A 6,000-nucleotide genomic window follows, 5' to 3' on the forward strand; every position below is an offset into this window, starting at 1 on the left:
TTCTGTCCTAGACCTGCCACTTTGCACGGGTCTGGGAGGCACCATTGATATTGGGTGTCAAGGTGAAGGGTGCCCCTAGAACACTACTTCAGACTGATCACCTGCCTCGCAGGCCCTGAGGAGCCCCCAGAGGCTGGGCTCCCAGGTGCACTTCCGCAGCTCTGGTGCGGCTCTCCAGGCAGCCTGGCTCCTGCTTCCCTCTGAGCTCCCTGACTCCTGCTCCCAGACTCTTCCACTTCCCCTTCTGCAGTTCCATAGCGAAACATCCCTTCTTCTTCTCTGGCTCCCCCTCTGCTCATTATCATCACATTTATTATTATTTTTTACGATTTATTATTACTTTGAACATTTTGGGAAAGAAAAACCCATGGAGATTAAAAAACTCTTTTCATCTTTCTAAGTTCACTTCTGGTTCATATCAGTTTACAGAAACTCATTTTTACATACCTGTGATCAGTAGATCCATGTCATTTTTGTGTTCTGCTTTGATCAAATTACAATGTTTCAAAACCACAGTGCCTGTACAGAGACCATTGGCACACTGGCCATTGTCCGTGTTTCCTGAGGGTTCTGTCATACTGCTTTATGAGTTTACTTAATCATTTTCCCATTGTTGGGCATTTGAGTTGTTTCCAACTTAGTGCGATATAACAGAGTGTGGGGGGTGGTTGGGAATGGGTGTGAGGATGGCTTTCAAGCAAAACAGGTTAAGATGGGTCACAGAACCAGTTTCTGACAGGGAAAGGAAGCAAAAATGTAAGTAGTGGGGCCAGTTGTCCTGGCTATAAACAAGAACGGGGATAAGGCACCTTTTGGCCATAGGGTATCTGAGGTCCTGTACCCAGAACTCGTGATGGCTGACTCATGGGGAGGCCGCGTGGCGTGGAGGAAGCAGGGCATCTGGGCAGTCAGAGATGTGGGCTCAAATCTTGACTTTGCCACCAACTCAGCCACTGGGATCCTGGACCTTTCTGGACCTCTGCTTCCTCGTGCAAAACAGGGTGATAGCTCTCCCTCTGGGGCTTGTGATGACCTAATCTGACAAGATAATAAATACACAAGAGCTTTAAACAAGTTGTAAATTGTGCAAATGTAAGTTATTAAGATGTGAGTCCAGACTAAAAATTTGGACGGGAAAGGAACGATTGTCAAAAATTCTAAATTCTCTCTGTGCCCCGCTGAGCAGAAACCTACTTGCTGCAGGAAAGGATCGGCATTGCTGGTTTTGAGTACTGGGCTGAAACTGCTCCAGCCAGGAGCCACTGCGGCTCCCTGGCCCAGCGTGGCCCAGGGCCTGGCTACTGTGTATCCAGCAGCCCCTCGAAACTTCCTCAAATGCTTTTTTCTGGGTTGGACCAGAAATCCTTTTGTAGCGTTCTTCAGTTACCAAAGCTGCAGCCCATTAAAATTAAGGCGGAGAAGCCAGGCATTCAGTCACTATAAACAATGTTCAAGGAATCTGTTCTGATGATTCTTTGTGCTACTTTGTGTATTTTTCTGTGTATGTGTGTGTGTGTGCGTGTGTGTGTGTGTGTGTGTGTGTGTGTGATGCGGAGTTTACCAAAAAAGCAGACATTGTGCAACTGGCCTTGAACCTCTGCCTCTGCCCGGTCAGTCATTTATCGAGCATCGGCTTTGTGTCAGGAGCTGTGCTAGGCGCCACAGATGGCGCAGTAAACAGGACAGACACAGTTCCTGCCCTCATGGGGCTTAGAGTCAATAGCACAGCTTTGTCAGAAACTCGAGGTCCCCCAGTGCCCTCAGAGAGGGCATCTCCTCCTTGCTGTCTCCGTGTGCCCCTCCCTGAGCAGTCCTTCTCAGGAGTACGTGGTGTGCGCACTCTCCCTGCCCCTGAAATCGTGTCAGACCCCAGGGTGGGGAGGGGAGAGCAGTCTATTTCCAGAGTTCAGAGATGCTCACCCAGCCTTGAAGTTGCCCTGAGTCTTTTAGGAGCTTCTGGGAAACTGTCTCCCTGGCAGGCGTTCTCTCCCAAGACAACAGCGAGTGGGCTGGGGAGGTGGAGGTGCCAGCTCGCCAGGCTCAGGGACTGCACGGCCTGCGTGTGCCTCTCACAGGCAGGCCCCCCACCCCCACCGCCGACCTGCTGCTTGCCCCTAGGACTGGAAATGGTCTGGACTCGGAAGAGATGTGGTTGGCCAGGCTGGTTAGATCCCCTGGTGGGTACTGCTTCAGGAAGCCTGCCTGGGGCTAGTGGAGGGGTTTGTTTTGCTTGGAAAGGTGCAGGGGCTGCACAGAGTGGGACAGACAGAAGCTGCGATCTCCCAAAGCTCAGGCAGGCAGGGTCTTGCCCCTTTGCCCCAAAGGCCCGGCTCTGAGCCTGGTTTGTTGGAGCCAGAGAGGACAGAGTGGTGGGCTCGGGTCATATGGGCTGCTGCTGGGTGGCAGCCGCCTTCCTCACCCTCTCTGGTGTGCAGGGCGGGCCCCATTGCGTCAGCCCTGGAGCCTCTGCTCCTGGCTTTGCAGCCAGCTGGGCCCCTGGAGGAGGGACTCTCCCTGTTTTTCAACAAACCATTAACCATTTCACCCTCCTAGCCCTCCCTGCAACCAACCTGGATTCCCAAGGCTTCCCTCATGCCTCTCTCCTGAGGTCTTGAAAACCTCCCTTCTGCTCCATCACACCCAGGGGCTGCTCCTGGGCAGCCTTTTGAGGACTGAAGGCTCCGCCATACCCGACGCAAGCCTCTTCTCTTCCCCGGGAAAAGAGTTAACCTCCGCCATCCCCACCCTCAGCATTTGTCCCATTCTGCAGCAGTGAGGACAGAGCTCCTCAGCCTCCAGCATGAGCTCATGCCACTTCCACACTCCAAACAGAGTCCCGCCAGAGGGTCAACACGACGTTTTAGACCTAGGGCAAGAGCAGGGCTCGAGCCAGAGGCCAAAAGCTTGGCGCTTGGCCTTTGTCCCCTCCCCAGAGCCTCTCCAGCCATTTCCTGCAGACCTGTTTGCGCCTTTGCCCTCCACAGAGGGGCTTGGGGAAGGAATGGGTGGAGTGAGGGCCCGAGAGGGCCCCTGGGGCGGATTGAGAGTCGCAAGTACATACTGTTTCCCTGCTCCTGTAGGGGCTGGCCGAGGAGGATGGGGTGGGGGCGGAGAGGCCTTTCCAGTCAGCGAAGCCCAGGCCACATTCCCGCTCAGGACTTTTATCTCCAGCCCCAGCATTCCCTTCATCACCACACCCATTCCAGGCCCTGAAATAGCCTGAAATTTCATCCAAGCCTAGGCCCGGGTCCCAATTTCAGTTCCACAAACATTTGGCTGCACTATAACTTGCAGGATCCTGAGCCGGGTCCTGTGGGGGATGCAGAGATGAATGAAGCCCAGCCCCTGCCTGCAGGGAGCTTGCAAAATGTAGCCAGGTGACTGCAGCTAAGGCCTAAGATGCCTGCGGAAGAAGAAAGAAAGATGCTTCCCATGGAAGGAATGAGGAGCCCTGTGAAGGAGTCGTTTCTGTTGAATCTTAAAGGATGACTAGGATTTCATCAGGCAGAAATGAGGGATGCTTATTCTAGAAGAAGAGAACAGCAAGAGCAAAAATACGGAGGTGTGACATTCAGGGTATGTTTGGGAACTTGGCCAGCAGTCTGGTTTGACTGGAGCACACGGGAGAATATGGAGCCACTTATGGTTTCCATGGATGTATGAGTTTGTCTAGATTTCCTGTAGTCTGAGGGCTCCCAAATGGCAAAGACCTATTGGTTCCTGGAGCTTTACAGATTTGCAAATGGAGGCACAGAAAGGTACGAAACTTGGTTGGAGCCATACACTACATTCGTGACAGAGCAAGGAGTAGACCCAGGTTCTCCCACCCTTCTCCGTTTTGGCCCCGTTCAGGTCTCTTAATCCAGGGGGCTTAATCCATGAGGCTGGCTGAGCCAATAGACCTTGCCGCCCCTTGGCGGGCCAAGAAGACGTACGAAATGAACGTGATTATGGATGAACACAGAGATTTAGCCACGTGAATGTTCCTCATGGTGCTGCGTATTTAGGAGGAACGGATGGCTCCATGACATGTGATGGGAATAAAATGCCAGTATTCTTTATATTTCCAAATTTATTTAAATCTGGTCCCAAACTCCATCTTCAGTTGGTGAGAAGTCTACTATCATTATTAGGGCTTCCTCCCTTGGCTCATTGGGTTTTACAAAAAATAAAATAAAAATCTCCAAACAAGCAAACAGCCTTTTTTTTCTTGCAAGACTGGGGCAGCTGGTCCTGATTCAGCGGAGCTCACCACTGTTAGTGCCTGTGCCCAGGCTGCATGCTGAACATGGATCCTCCCTGTGGGTGCTGCTTCTCTGGGCAGGATGGTGAACTGCCCACTCACAGTGGCCTCTCCCAGCAGCTGGCCTCTTAGTGGGCTTTCTTCCAGCCTCCTTGCTCCCGGCTCCGTCCAGGGGTTGTGTATCCCTGGAGTGGGGGGAGGAGTTCCAGTTGGATCTCAACTTCTGCCACTGTGAACACTCATGATTTCCCACCCTATTTCCAGGTGCTGGGAGTCACTGCCCACAGGTAAGTCTACGCTTCCTTCCCAATTGAAAAACCACCTTCCAACCTTTCTGACCTCCTGGACTCAAAGCCCTGACTACCCTCTTGGGAGGGAGGATGTGGGGAAAATGCTTCACATTCTTTTCTGAAGAGTCCACAGCCAAGAAAACCAGATATGGCTGATTTCTCAATCATATAATTATGCCACATTAAATGTTCAATTAATCACCATGTTACGCTTCTAACAGCAGAAGAAAAGTTCAGTAGCAGGTGACAAAAATACGGTACAGTCATACAAGGCAATACTGTGCAGCCTAGCAGAAGGATATTTAATGACATGGAAAGATGTTCATGAAAACATTGGTCGCTGAAAAAAAAGCAGCTGTTAAAACAGCATCACAGTGTGGCCCAGTTTTGGGGTAAACATAAAGCTATATATCTATACAAAGAAAAAAGAACTGAAAGGTAAACACCAAAATGCTTATTTCCTTTGTGCAGTGAGATTATAGGTCATTTTGACTTTCTCATTTTTGTTTGTTTTCATTTTCCAAAAATTCTACACTGAGTGTGTATTACCTCATTTTGGTGAGTAATTGGAAGAAAATTTTAATTTAAAGGAATTTTTTAAACTACAAAAGTAATACATACTCATTGTAAAAAATCTAAAGAGACATATGTGCAACAAAAGTGAAAAATCCTCTATTTCCCTACTCACCCCTGTCCAGGCTTAGAGTAGAGAACCTCTCCTCCACATCATATCTTCATATGTGGACTTTTTTTTATTGTACCTATGACACTATCCATATTATTCTGTAACCCCTCTTGTGATAGTTTCCTAGTTAAAATCAAGATAATAATGGTACCCACCTTATTAGGGTTTTTGTCAGAATTAAATGCATTAATAGACGTAAAGCTCTTAGAGCAGTCCCTGGCATATAAAAAGCACTACATGAATTTTAACTATTTTAATGTATTTATTTATTTATTTTTGCTAAGCACTGAAAACTTCAGTTAATTTAATTTCTGGCAATCGGTTCCTCAATATTATCATGTAGTTCTTTGTACCTTAAAAACACATATTAAAAATGTTATTCCACTGAAAACTACTCCCATATAAATATCGACATGTGATGTGTATCAGAATGCCACAGAACATTTTGTGAAGATAAAATAAAATTAAGATGGAAGCTGAGTTCGAGACGACCTGATTCCCCACCTCAGGAATGACCCTGGAGTCAGATACTCCAGGACAGAATGAAGATTCGGAGAAATGAGACAGACACCCAAGCGTGGAAGGTGAAGTGCCCGGGTGCCCTGGCACCTGGCTTCCTAGGAGCAGAGCGGAGAGGGTGGCCCTCGTGCTAGGCCTGGCCCTCCAGCAAGGTCCACCTCAGTGCCGGGGTTGCTGCAGCCCACGCTGAGCCTGAGTGGGTCCTGGCCACTTTGAACAGGAAGCCATAGCTCAGCAGCACCTGGGACGAGGTCCCTGTGGTC

The sequence above is a fragment of the Eulemur rufifrons genome, chromosome 8 (genome assembly GCF_041146395.1).
Source record: "Eulemur rufifrons isolate Redbay chromosome 8, OSU_ERuf_1, whole genome shotgun sequence".
Taxonomy (NCBI): Eukaryota; Metazoa; Chordata; class Mammalia; order Primates; family Lemuridae; genus Eulemur; species Eulemur rufifrons.